The sequence below is a fragment of the Schistocerca cancellata genome, chromosome 9, assembly GCF_023864275.1.
Source record: "Schistocerca cancellata isolate TAMUIC-IGC-003103 chromosome 9, iqSchCanc2.1, whole genome shotgun sequence".
Lineage (NCBI taxonomy): Eukaryota > Metazoa > Arthropoda > Insecta > Orthoptera > Acrididae > Schistocerca > Schistocerca cancellata.
Genome location: NC_064634.1, coordinates 514,947,616 through 514,962,604, shown reverse-complemented (window position 1 = coordinate 514,962,604; position 14,989 = coordinate 514,947,616). Strand labels below are relative to the sequence as shown.

At 45.4% G+C, this 14,989-nt stretch overlaps 1 protein-coding gene across 1 annotated transcript in view; it reads right to left on the bottom strand.

Annotated features, from left to right (window-relative positions):
* Positions 1 to 14,989, bottom strand: part of LOC126100698 (putative fatty acyl-CoA reductase CG8306) — a 225,221-nt gene that overhangs the window by 173,009 nt on the left and 37,223 nt on the right. The gene's annotated exons all lie outside the window — the stretch shown is intronic.

Here is a 14,989-nt window from a genome sequence, read left to right as displayed (position 1 = left end):
TATTTTGTTGGCCGTCGGCTACATAGGGCTCATCATAATAAAATAAGAGCAATGTGAACTCGCACGGAAAGATGTAAGTGGTCGCCTTTTCCGGGCGCTGTTCGAGTGTGGAAAGGTAGAGAAATAGCTTGGTGAACTCTCTGCTAGGCACTTAACTGTAGATTGCAGAGTAATCACGTAGATGTAGATGTAGATGTAGTCTGTCTTGCGCTAACCTCTTCTATTCAAGGCTATTGCAACCTGCATCCATTTGAACCTGCTTATGATTCAAGGCTAGGTCTCCATCTACAATTCCTGCCTTCCACACCTCCTTCCATTACCAAAATGACGATGTCTCGACGCTTCAATACGTGTCCTATTAACCGACTCCGTTTTTTAGTGAGGCTGCCCCACAAATTTCTTTTTTTCTCGTTTAGATTCAGTATATTCTCGTTAGTTGCCAACGGCCTCGCCGCAGTGGTAACACCGGTTCCCGTCAGATCACCGAAGTTAAGCGCTCTCGTGCTGGGTTACCACTTGGATGGGTCAGTCCGCCGCTCGTGGTCTCGCGGTAGCGTTCTCGCTTCCCGAGCACGGGGTTCCGGGTTCGATTCCGGGCGGGGTCAGGGATTTTCACCTGCCTCGAGATGACTGGGTGTTTGTGTTGTCCTCATCATTTCATCATCATCCAGGAAAGTGGCGAAATTGGACTGAGAAAAGGTTGGATAATTGTACGGGCGCTGATAACCACGCAGTTGAGCGCCCCACAAACCAAACATCATCATCATCACTTGGATGGGTGATCATCCGGTCCGCCGAGCGCGTCGGCAAGCAGGGTGCACTCAGCCCCTGTGAGGCAAACTGAGGAGCTACTTGATTGAGGAGTAGCGGCTCCGGTCTCGTAAAGCGACATACGGCCGGGAGAGCGGTGTGCTGACCACACGCCCCACCATATCCGCATCCAGTGACGCCTGCGGGCTGAGGATGACACGGCGGCCGGTCGGTACTGTTGGGCCTTCATGGCCTGTTCGGACGGAGTTTTAGTTAATATCCTCGTTAGTTATCAGTTCCACCCATCTAATCTTCAGCAATCTTCTGCAGCACCACATTTCAAAAGCTTCTATTCTCTTCTTGTCTGAACTGCTTATCACCCACATTTCACTTCGTAATAGGCTACACTGCAGACAAATACTTTAAGGAAAGAGTTTCTAATACTGAAATTTATTTTCGATGTCAACAGATTCCTCTTTGTCGAAAATGCTTCTTTTGCTGTTCCCAGTCTGCAAGTTGTTTCCCCGGTTCTTTGCCCATCGTCAGTTTTCTGCCTATATAGGCTGCCTTTAATGTCTCATTTGCGAATTTCATTCCATCAGTATAGCCTGATTTAATTTCAGTACATTCCATTGCCCTTGTTTGTTTAATTTTTTTCGATGTTTTCCTTAAAACCTCTTTTCAAGAATCTATCGATTCCGTTTAACTACCCCTCCTAGTTATTTGCCACCTCTGAGGGTATTACACTGTCCTTATCGGCAAACCCCAAACTTTTATTTTTCTCCCCTTTTGCAGTTGTCTCCTTGAGTTCCTTTACTGTTTGCTAAATGATTTAATAAATCGGGGAGACGCTAGAAACCACGTAAAAGAATAGTAGGAAAAACAGATGCCTGACTGAGATTCACAGCAAGAATCTACCGGAAATGGAACTCATCCACGAAAGAAGTGGCTTACATGGTGCTTGTTCGACCGATTATTGAGCGTTGTTCATCAGTCTGGGATCCTTACCAGGTGCGACTCGTAGAAGATCTAGATACGACCCGACGAAGAGCGGAGTGTTTCGTCACGGAATCGTTTGCTCGCCGCAAGAGCGTTACCGAGTTCAAAGAACTGCAGTGGTAGTACAGGTAGCTACAACAGAGAGGCTTAGTGCATCACGGAGGGGTGCGCTACCGAAATTTCGAGAGAACACTTTCCGGGAAAAGTCGGACAACATATTGCTTCCTCCCACGTACGTCTCGCGAAGCGACCGCGACGAGAAACTTGGAGAAACTAGAGAGGTCTGGCGACAGTCGTGCCGTCCACGCGCCACTTGCGAGTGGAACAGGCAGAGCAGGTCAGTTAGTGGTACCAGAACCACCCTGTCAGGTGGCTAGCGGAGTCTCTATGTGGACGTAGGTGTCTCCATCTCTTCTCATCTACTGCTTCCCTTTTATGAGCTTCGCCTCTAGTACCTGCAATCTGGTATTCTACAGCTACTGTAAATATCCTTTCACTGCCAATATTTTATCCATGATATGTTGAGAATTTCCAAGAGTGTAATTTGGTGAACGTTTATAAAAGCGTTCTATAAATCTACAAATGATATTTACAATAGGTTTATTTATCTTCTAAGGTAAGTCGTACGATCAGTACTGCCCTGTGTATTCGTCCATTTCTCTGAGACCCAAACTTATCTTCCCCGAGGTCGGTTTCTACCATTTTTTTTCTATACTTCTGTAAACAAATCATGTGAGTACTTTTCAACCATGACCTATTAAACTGGTAGGTCGGTAATATTCGCTCCTGCCAGCGCCTGGCCTTTCTTTTTCTCTCTTTTTTTTTCCTTCATCGGAATTATTACACATTTTTCTTGCAATCTGTGGGTATGTCACTTGTCATGTATACGAGGGGCTTTCTATAACTAATGCAACATTTTTTTTGAGCAGCTTGGTTTTATTCTGGATTCCAATACACCACATTATTCCCAATTCTTTCGGCTACGAAACCCTACTCTGAAACATAATCTCCGTTCAATGCGACAGCCACTTTACTGAGAGAGACTGTATGCCTGCACGGTACCACTCTACTGGTCAACTTCAGAGCCAACGCCTTGCTGCATCAATATTCTCCCGATCATCCACGTACTGCCTCCCCCGGAGTGCACAGCTTCAGTGCACTCTGTGGTGAGGAATCCTGCGGACACACACCTTCGAGTACCCCAGCTGGACGAGTGTGTCAGCAGAGATGTCCAGTTGCGCAGCGAGGGCTCTGCTTGTGATCCGTCGATTACCTCGAATGAGAGTGTCCGCACGTTCCAACACCACAGCTGTGTGCGGGAGATCAGACCTGCCTGCAGGACGTTGTTGCCATGGTGACAGACGCGTCGCCCAACGACTCGCCGCCAGGTCTCCGTAGACATTCTGCAAGCGCTTACGAGTACCTACAGTGCTCTGGTTTCCCGCCAAAAGAAACTCGATGGCAGCTATCTGTTTGGAATGCACGTCCGTTACAGAAGCCATTTTGAAGGCTACTTATAGCGCCGCCATCTATCGGAACTTCATGAAACTACAGGCGATGAAGCGAGAATATTCCATCATGTCCCACAACGAATTCTGCCTCGTTTGCAACCAAAATTAGCCGACAAAAATGCATCGCATTACTTATTGAACGCACGTCTCATTTCCTGAACCATGTGCAATAGTTCTGTCTCTCCTTGTTGTTGTTGTGGTCTTCAGTCCTGAGACTGGTTTGATGCAGCTCTCCATGCTACTCTATCCTGTGCAAGTTTCTTCATCTCCCAGTACCTACTGCAACCTACATCCTTCTGAATCTGCTTAGTGTATTCATCTCTTGGTCTCCCCCTACGATTTTTACCCTCCACGCTGCCCTCCAATACTAAATTGGTGATCCCTTGATGCCTCAGAACATGTCCTACCAACCGATCCCTTCTTCTGGTCAAGTTGTGCCACAAACGTCTCTTCTCCCCAATCCTATTCAATACCTCCTCATTAGTTACGTGATCTACCCATCTAATCTTCAGCATTCTCCTGTAGCACCACATTTCGAAAGCTTCTATTCTCTTCTTGTCCAAACTATTTACCGTCCACGTTTCACTTCCATACAAGGCTACACTCCATACAAATACTTTCAGAAGTGACTTCCTGACACTTAAATCTATACTCGATGTTAACAATTTTCTCTTCTTCAGAAACGCTTTCCTTGCCATTGCCAGTCTACATTTTATATCCTCTCTACTTCGACCATCATCAGTTATTTTGCTCCCCAAATAGCAAAACTCCTTTACTACTTGAAGTGTCTCATTTCCTAATCTAATACCTTCAACATCACCCGACTTAATTAGACTACATTCCATTATCCTCGTTTTGCTTTTGTTGATGTTCATCTTATATCCTCCCTTCAAGACACCATCCATTCCATTCAACTGCTCTTCCAAGTCCTTTGCTGTCTCTGACAGAATTACAATGTCATCGGCGAACCTCAAAGTTTTTATTTCTTCTCCATGGATTTTAATACCTTCTCCGAATTTTTCTTTTGTTTCCTTTACTGCTTGCTCAATATACAGATTGAATAACATCGGGGAGAGGCTACAACCCTGTCTTACTCCCTTCCCAACCACTGCTTCCCTTTCATGTCCCTCGACTCTTATAACTGCCATCTGGTTTCTGTACAAATTGTAAATTTCTGTACAAATTGTAAATAGCCTTTCGCTCCCTGTATTTTACCCCTGCCACCTCTAGAATTTGAAAGAGAGTATTCCAGTCAACATTGTCAAAAGCTTTCTCTAAGTCTACAAATGCTAGAAACGTAGGTTTGCCTTTCCTTAATCTTTCTTCTAAGATAAGTCGTAAGGTCAGTATTGCCTCACGTGTTCCAGTATTTCTACGGAATCCAAACTGATCTTCCCCGAGGTCGGCTTCTACATGTTTTTCTATTCGTCTGTAAAGAATTCGTGTTAGTATTTTGCAGCTGTGGCTTTTCTGTCTCTCCTAACATCTAAATAATTCTGAGGCTATATCGTCTACTCCAGTGGCTTTTCTTCGACTTCGGTTTTTCAGCGCTCTCCGAGTATCACATCTTATGTATCATCCTCACCTACTTACTCTTTCTAATACTATTCTTTTCATGTTGATCTCCCTCGTGTAGCCCTTCTATATATCCCTTCCACATTTAATATCGCAATTCTTCGAAGAGAAGAGAAAAGAAAAGGCGACAGAAAGTATTTTCAAGATATTGCAATACTGCAAAGGCGATTATGTTCAAAAAATAGAATACGGGATACTGCGAGGTGTTGAGCGAGATTTCGGTGTCTTCCGTAGAGATGAAAATCGGCTGCTTTGTAAGAGTTATGTATAGCCTGCAAAACTTGGTGAGAGCCAGCCGTTCCTGTGAACACTAAGAGCAAACCCAAGGTGTTTGCAGAGGTCAAACAGTCAAAATGTTTACTTTGCCATTCACAAGCTACAAGAAAGGGCAAGTCCTCAGGGGTGAACACCAAAACACAAATGCCAAATTGGACATTTGAGATAAAGCTTTAGCACTATGGCCACCAAGCCTCCATTGATTCATAAATAAATGTTTTCAACGCCTCCCTAGCCGTGAAATAATCGAGACTGAAATACAACAGACCTTGCGTCGAGTATTGAAACGCAATGTCGTGAATTACATGTCATACAGAGAAAAACACTGATTTTAAACTAAACCTTAAGGAGTCATAGGTTATGTTCATTTTGCATCGAAAGCTGATCAGTGTATATTTTCGTAAAATAGTTCCTTCGATAATCCTTCGTGGTATCGAAGAAAACATTAAAAGATATCGGCGTTATATTGGAAGAAGAAAGTCACAGCACGCAGGAAATCTCTTGCCTTCGCGCAGTCCAAAAATGTTGAAAAATATTTCGACATGATATTAAACAAAACTTAGACCGGCCAAATCTTTACTTTTGTGACGTAATGAAACACGGGACAAAATATGGCGATAACTTCAGACGACTTCAGCTAGCTAGCAATGCTTGGGTAAGATACGTTTATAACATAGGATTATTTCTCACGCCACTCCGAGCTATGCATCGTTAAGGTTTCGTCACAAGGTGTGAATTAGCTGACGTTGGTGTGGCGTTCTGCGAGTCCCGAGACGTCACTTCCTGTTATTTCACATTGAGGAAGCATTTCGCGACGTGAAACACAAAATAAGTTACCTTCCATCAGGAATACGGAATGCACGCAAGTACTGTGATACGGCTTTGATGGAACACAGCGATCAGTAATCCTTTCCTTTCAGTCTTTATTAAAGCAAATCTAGATTTCGGCTAGTAACTAGCCATTATCATTGTAGTATTTCCGATTTTTAATACGTGTTCTAGTACGTCAGTTCCCTGTTGTTCGGGCTCCTATCACAGAATGAACACAAAATAAGTTCTGCGATATTTCGGCCACGTGCCACGTGAATTAGAACCAATGAGAACCAGAAATTGAGAGACGCCAAACTGTATTCGACGTGTTTAGTTCAAGCCCATATTTGGTGGGTTTTATGTTGTAGCTTACAGCCAATGAATATACGCTGCTTCTAAGCACTAGCACATTGAGGATCTCTCGAGAACGCATCGCTGCTGGAACGATTTGTTGTCACTAAATGAGAGGAAACGTCATATTGGTGGTTAAAGAATTTTCGTATTTAGTTATTTTTGTGTTGGCCAGTGACATGAGTGTGACTACCGCCTCTGTTCGACGTCAACGTGCGATCATCACTCACAGATGATGGGTGGCAGCACTAGCGGTAGTGGGCATATAAAACGTGTGGAGGAGACGAGAAATATGGTGCAGTCACCGTCGTAATGCGGAAACGGAGCGACTTATCTCACGTCCAAAAGGACAAGGTCATTGACTTTCGGGCCGAGGGTGGAAGCGTTTTGGAAACGGTCGAGCCTGTAAACCGTTCACGTGCGGCCGTGTTTAAAGTACACCCCGCATGGCAAAATGGCACTATCCGAAACCGGCGCCGAAGTAACTTCGGTGCACCACGGGCCGTAGAGGACAGCGGACAACGGCGGCTGCCAAGGTGTGTACGGCCGAGTGACTGTTGAGCAAGTGACCGCCCAGATGAACCGTGAAGCTGACAGCAGTGTCTTCGCGACGACCGTTCAGAGAATGTTGTTTGCGTACGGGCCTCTGCAGCAGGTGGCCGGTACTTGCATCAAGGTTGAGCGCCGCTCATCGGCGACGGAGGCTGGAACTGACTGGCGGCAGGTGGCCTTCCTAGGCGAATCGCGTTTTATTCTCTGGCATACAAGGCGTAAAACGCCCGGGTCCAGGCTGGAAGAGGGGGCGTTGTGGTCTCGGGAATGTTTTCGTGGCATTTCCTGGGTGACCTCGCCATTCTGACGGCGCAATGGATCTACACAAGTATGCATCGTTCTTTGAGGACACATCCTCTTCTGTATGCCCACCGACACCAAAAAAGGGAAGTAGGAGTAATCTGCTCAATTACAGGGCCATATCACTAACGTCGATTTGCAGTAGGGTTTTGGAACATATACTGCATTCGAACACTATGAAGTACCTCGAAGAAAACGCTTTATTGACACACAGTCAGCACGGATTCAGGAAACATCGTTCTTGTGAAACACAACTAGCTCTTTAAATTCATGAAGTTATGAGTGCTATCGACAAGGAACTGATACCATATTTTTAGATTTCCAGAAGGGTTTCAACACCGTTCCTCAGAAGCATTTTCTAACCAAACTGCGTGCCTATGGAATATCGCCTCAGTTGTGCGACTGGATTAGTGATTTCCTATCGGCACAGTTCGTAGTAATAGAAGGAAAGTCATCGAGTACAACAGAAGTAATATCCGGCGTATCGCAAGGAAGTGTTGTAGGCCCTCTATTGTCCCTGATCTATGTTAACGACGTAGGAGACAATCTGAGTAGCTGTCAGATTGTTTGCACGATGCTGTCATTTAGCGACTTGTGGAGTCATGAAATTACCAAAAAGAATTGCAAATGATTTAGTAAGATATTCGTATGGTGCGAAAAGTGGCAACTGACCCTGAATAAAGAAAAGTGTGAAGTTATTCACATGTGTACTGAAAGAAATCAGCTAAATTCCGATTACGCGATAAGTCACACAAATCTGAGGGCTGTAAATTCAACTAAATACTTAGGGATTACAATTACAAATAACCTAAATTGGAAAGATCACATAGCTAATGTTGTGGGTAGAACCAACCAAAGACTGCGATTTACTGGCAGAACACTTAAAAGGTGCAACAAGTCTACTAAAGAGACTGCTTACACCACGCTTGTCCGCCATATTCTGGAGTACTGAAGTGCGGTGTGGGATCCGCATCAGCTGAGACTGATGGATGTCATCGAAAAAGTTCAAAGATGCGCGGCTCGTTTTGTACTATCCCGAAATAGGGGAGATAGTGCCACAGACATGATATGGAAACTGGAGTGGCAATCATTAAAATGAAGGCGTTTTTCGTTGCGGCGGGATCTTCTCGTGCTATTTCAATTACCAGTTTCTCCTCCGATTGCGAGAACATTCTGTTGGCACCTACCTGCATAGGGAGAAATGATCAGCACGATAAAATAAGAGAAAATTTAAGTGCTCGTTTTTCCCGAGAACCTTTCGAGAGTGGAACGGTGCAGAGACAGCTTGAAGGTAGTTCACTGAACCCTCTGCCAGGTACTTTATTGTGAATAGCAGAGTAATCACGTAGATGTAGAGCCTCTCCTATATGCAGATAGTTTCTCCACAGCACGATGGCTCTCCCAGGAAGACAATGCAGCGTGTCACACAGCTCGCAGAGTAAGTGCGTGGTTCGAAAAGCACCAACGTGAGGTTACTGTACTCCACTGGCCACCAAACTCCCCGGATTAAAACAGTGTCGAGAATCTGCAGGGCCACCTCTTTCGAGCTGTGCGCGTCGTGGACCTTCACCCGTGAAATCTCCAACAGCACATCTGGCCGCAGCAGTGGAGTCGGCACGGCTCCAAAGTGGTGTCGGTACCTTCCACAGCTGCACTGACTCTTCCCAGCGGTCCGCTGTGCTAGACTAGAGGTGGTTATTCAGGCTTTTGACAGGAGGTCACGTTGATGTGACTGGACAGACTAAGTTCGCGTGTTATGAAAGTACGCCGTTTTAAGGCACCGGCACGCTGAAGATTCATCGCAAACGTGTCCTTCTTGGAAGGAATTATTGTAATTATATTCAGAATGAGATTTTCACTCTGCAGTGGAGTGTGCACTGATATGAAACTTCCTGGCAGATTAAAACTGTGTGCCGAGTTCGAGTCTCGGTCCGGCACACACATTTTTAATCTGCCAGGAAGTTTCATATCAGCGCACACTCCGCTGCAGAGTGAAAATCTCATTCTGGAAACATCCTCTAGGCTGTGGCTAAGCCATGTCTCCGCAATATCGTTTCTTCCAGGAGTGCTAGTTCTGTAAGGTTCGCAGGCGAGCTTCTGCAAAGTTTGGAAGGTAGGAGACGAGGTACTGGCAGAAGTAAAGCTGTGAGGACGGGGCGTGAGTCGTGCTTGGGTAGCTCATTTGGTAGAGCACTTGCCCGCGAAAGGCAAAGGTCCCGAGTTCGAGTCTCGGTCCCGCACACAGTTTTTATCTCCCAGGAAGTTACATTGCAATTATATGTCAGTTAATAGCATATCGGATATAAAAGCCTTCAGAAGACTGTGGCATAAAATACAAGCTCGCACACTGCGAAACTTTAGTGTACGGCCGTATTCGCTTTTTTTTTTATCTTCGTCTTTTCTAGGGGACTGTGGTACTTCCTTATTAAATTAATAGAAATATTTCCTGTAATATTTGATGTAATGTAAACATAAGTGCGCCCTCTGTCAGGAATGAATCGTTTCAATTTTGTGAAATTTTATAAGCTGATCTCCTTACTGGCTAGACATTTATCTTTTATGTCTTACTACGTGGTCATGAATGTTGAAGTTTTTATTTCACCAGCTGCGACATAATCGCGTATGCCAACAGTGATCCAATACTGTCAAATGTTTTTTATTCCAGTGTTTGATCACAATATCAATTTTTTTCACAATGACCGGCTTCAGTCCGTGATGACCATCCTCAGATCTTTTCTACACCATGTCCTAAAGTGATAAGGCCATAATGCCATCGTCAAAACATAAATATAGTCAGCACAGCATCGTCACATAGATCTATAATCATGTGTAGTGGGCAGCAGCAGTAATGACTGTGTGGACGATGTGGCCTGCTCTACACCTCATTTTAGATCTATGTGACGATGCTGTGTTGACTATCTTTATATGTTTTGACGATGGCATTATGGCCTTATCGCTTTAGGACATGGTGTAGAAAAGATCTGAGGATGGTCATCACGGACTGAAACAGGTCATCGTCAAAAGAATTGATATTGTGGTCAAAGACTGGAATAAAAAACGTTTGAAGTTTTTATTTGTATGTAATACAGAAATGGTTCAAATAGCTCTGAGCACTATGGGACTCAACTGCTGAGGTCATTAGTCCCCTAGAACTTAAAACTAGTTAAACCTAACTAACCTAAGGACATCACAAACATCCATGCCCGAGGCAGGATTCGAACCTGCGACCGTAGCGGTCTTACAGTTCCAGACTGCAGCGCCTTTAACCGCACGGCCACTTCGGCCGGCTGTAATACAGACAGGACAACACGACTAGCATAGTGGCACGGGAGGGAATGTGCGTTTTAATAGAGCTAAGGTAGGAATTTTAAGGCGTGTCGATTTTCGTGGCAACCTACGTGGTTTTCGCGTCAACTGGAGCCGACAAGAGCCGCTGGAGAGTCCGGAATCACGCTGACCGGTTGGACCCGCGTGACGGCGGTCCTGCCTGTGGCGAAGCCCCCTTCTCGGCGGGACGCGGCCACACGGGCGACGTCGCCTCCACACACTGCGTCTGCTTCTAAGTCGCTGGTGTCTCCCATAGCTCTCCTCACGCATCAAGTACCCGTCATCTTTTCAGATCTGCAACACCACACCGGTTACGACCAACATTTTCGCTGTGCCTTTGCATAACACTGGATCTTTCTCATCTTCTTCACCACTTCAGGCCAACTACACTGGAATAAACTGGTCTGTAACTCGCGACTTACAAAATTCTAGAAGATCCCCGCAGATGCAACATGGACTACGTCAGCCTGCGTCTTAAACAAATCCATTCCCGATTCAAGAGGAGACTAAAGGCTTCACTGGTTTTATCGGCGTAGCTTCCCTCTCGGCACATCCCGGTTGCCTTCCTTCTCTTCAACAGTGAACCGGTATCTGTTAGCCGACAGCTGCATCAGAATGCGGCAGGACCGAGCCTCGCCTCAGTTCTCCCACCAGACCACTGCGTGGTGCCAGCCGGTGGAAATCTGTATATAGCTGCACGTGTCTTCACAGTTTGCCATTTTAACCAACATTGTAAAGGGGTGACAGCGATCTGTTCTTTATAAAGAAAACAATCAGAATCGCAGAATCTCTCATTTATTAAAATGACCGGTTTCGGCACGTTTAAACGGCCATCTTCACTGTGAAGATATGAAGGTGGGATACAGCCTTTACATAACAGCATGATATTTGGCTGGAGCTTTACATAAACTATACAAAACACTGGAAGTACTACAGCGTTGTGTTCAATCACTGGAATAGATGCGTGGGTTCTAGGCGCTTCAGTCAGGAACCACGTGACCGCTACGCTCGCAGATTCGAATCCTGCCTCGGGCATGAATGTGTGTGATGTCCTTAGGTTAGTTAGGTTTAACTAGTTCTAAGTTCTAGGGGACTAATGACCTCAGCAGTTGAGTCCCATAGTGCTCAGAGCCATTTGAAACATTTTGAACGGATGCGTGGGAACTGCTCCTAGTGGCTGTTCTGCCACGGGTTAAGTAGAGTGCCAAGGTGCACGCATCTGCTGAATTACGTCAGTGGCAATCTAACTTACGTAAAAAATTGTAACTTGTGAATAAAATGTTAAAATTACGGGACAATTGTATGTACAACATTACACAGATGTGACTGTTGAAACAAATTATACAAGTATTTGACAGCCTTGCTACAAATTCATGAAATATTTTGAAATACTAATAGAAACAGTTGTAGACTCGCTGAACAACACCGATAGAAACAGTGGTAGTTCTAGAGACGCCGTTTCGATGGAAATATCGCTAGGATGTGTGTTGATAGTCAATGATTATCCGGTAAGAAGCGATTCTCACGGAGGCGCTGTGTAATGACCGCAACTCTCCTGTAATTTGCACCTAGACTTTTTTCGCTGATGATCGTAGCAGAGCCAGCTACTGGGACGTAATGCGTCGGAAGGTCAGCTCCCTCGCAGCGCGCGACATGTGACAGCCGTGGACGGTCCCTCCGCTCGCTTCAAATCGTGTATTTCCGCTCACCTGCCTCCTGATCGCCTACCCCAACTTACATCACTTACTAGCGCTATTTTGAAGCACTGCTGCAGCTACTTTATCTGCCGAACGAAACAGAAATTCTGGAGGCCTGCTCGGGAAACTACAAAGAATTCACACCAAATATTTCGCTTTCGGAATATTGTTGTCTGCTGAGAAACAAAAGAGTGGGGCATTGCTTTGCGGGTGATCCTCATACGAGGTGTGGCTAGAAAAAAACCGGACTAGTACTGGTGAAACAATAAAACGAATGCAATAAGGCTGAAAGTCGCGTGGCCTGTCACGTGACTCTCGCTCCGCCTACTGCTCGAGTTTCATCTGCCTCCTGCACTCAGTCTGCCGGTGGCGTCTGTTTTAAGTAGTTGACGTTTTGTCTGTGCGTCGGAAAATGTTGAGTGTACAGAAAGAACAGCGTGTTAACATCAAATTTTGTTTCAAACTAGGAAAATCTGCAAGTGAAACGTTTGTAATGTTACAACAAGTGTACGGCAATGATTGTTTATCGCGAACACAAGTGTTTGAGTGGTTTAAACGATTTAAAGATGGCCGCGAAGACACCAGTGATGACACTCGCACACTTTGTTCATGTTGAAACTTTCATGAAGAATCTGCCTAACACTTTCCTTGTCAACTCCTGTTAACTCAGACACTGCTCTGATTGTTAAACGGCGATCTTGTCGAACAAGTTTACCGATTTTTTCAATGTTTGCATCAGTTTTTGCTGACAATGGTCTGCCGTTGGGTGGCTTGCGGAGTATAAATGTAGATGGTGTCTTCGCGGCCATCTTTAAATCGTTTAAACCACTCAAACACTTGTGTTCGCGATAAACAATCATCGCCGTACACTTGTTGTAACATTACAAACGTTTCACTTGCAGATTTTCCTAGTTTGAAACAAAATTTGATGTTAACACGCTGTTCTTTCTGTACACTCAACATTTTCCGATGCACAGACAAAACGTCAACAGACGCCACGGGCAGACTGAGTGCAGGAGGCAGAAGATGAAACTCGAGCAGTAGGCGGAGCGAGAGTCACGTGACAGGCCATGCGACTTTCAGTCTTATTGCATTCGTTTTATTGTTTCACCAGTACTACTCCGGTTTTTTTCTAGCCACACCTCGTACATACACTGTCGGGAAGGTCAGTGTGCCCTTTCAGAGGTTTCCAATTCATTCAAGATTCACCGCTGCAACAGTGCACGTCGAGTACATGAAATGATTACATTTGCAGATGAATAACAGAAGGGTTCTGAGGTACGGGGTATCGACCCGTGCTGAAACACCCATATTAGTACGTGGTGTAGCGTCCACGGGCGGCAATACAGACGCAGAGTTTGCCATCCACTTGATCGTACAGATGGCGAATGCCGCCCTGGAGTACGCTACGCCACGCCTTATGAAACGTCCCCTTAGAAAAAATTATATACGACTGTGCTTAAACTGACACACAATATTTTTAGCGCAACGCAGTCTGACTTTCAAAAATCCGTACAAAAGAATGGCCCTGACTAACATTAACCTATACGTTTCACAAATCACCTACCCCACAAAAATCTTGGTTACTCGAACTACTGCAATACAGCGAGCGCCACTACTGCCAGCTAAATAAAAGATTCAAACTACGGAAGGCACTAACTACTGATAGGCATAATTAGCAAATGAAAGATTTTGATAGGGAACAAACAATGTATTTACCTTAACAGTCATAATGTATACAGCAGTTCATGACATCCAGTCTTACAAATATCAAACCTCCGCCATTTCTCTCCCCACATCCACCACTGCTGGCGGCTCACCTCCAACTGCGCAATGCTACGCGCTGTTCACATCCAGCTGCCCAACACTACAATGGCAGACAACAATGCAAACTAGCCACAGACTGCACACAGCACAGCCAGTGATTTTCATACAGAGAGCGCTACGTAACGTTGCCAATAAGAAAATATAAACAGCCTACTTACAGCCTGCCCTACCTGTCCACGTAGGCCTGAGTCACGCGAGTTACTTCTATGCTGCCGACCAGCCAGTGAAGTCTCCGTGGATGCTACGTGACCACCGCAGCGACTGGCTGCAGAGCGTTGCTCGGCAACGGCTGGTGTGCCTAATGTGTTGAAGTGGGGAATACATAACGTACGTTAATGTTGGAAAACGTGTCACGTATACGCTGACTGTGCGATAGAATGGATACAATGGCAGATAGAAAAAGATGAAACGTGTACGACAGCCACGGATCTATGAGAGTGAGTCAATAAATAAGTCGCAGGCGCCAGAATACCGCACACCGTTTTAAATTTCGCGCCTGTCTGTATGAAGAAGGTGGCAGCGCACAGCGCGTGGAAGGTACCCGATATCACAGTATTCCGCGGCCATGCTTAATGATCTGCGGTCAGGCCGAGGTAGTAGGCGTACTATGAGTATTTTCCCGACTAGAGCACCGCGATTCTTGTCATTGACTGTGTGAGTGTGGTTATCGGACTAAACAGGCAGGTCATCAGTCCCGCAATTCAAAAGTACGTGCGTAAGAGGTCTCGGTGAAAAGTGGATGGATTCTGTCAGAGGAATCAAACAATAAAGCGAGGAAGCTAAATACATACACAGTAGAAGGCATATAAGGGTAGGTCACATCTAAAAACTTGAAAGCAGAAAACACGAAGAAAGGTCCCGACCATAAGCATTCTGCCCCTCCTCCAGGAGCAAAGCAAAACATTACAACTGAAAATAAAAACCACTTTCACCGAGGAAACTGAGGGCCAGTTAAGCCACACGTGAATCGTCCGCTAATATTAGAGGCTGGCAGACCGTACTTAGTACAAAGGG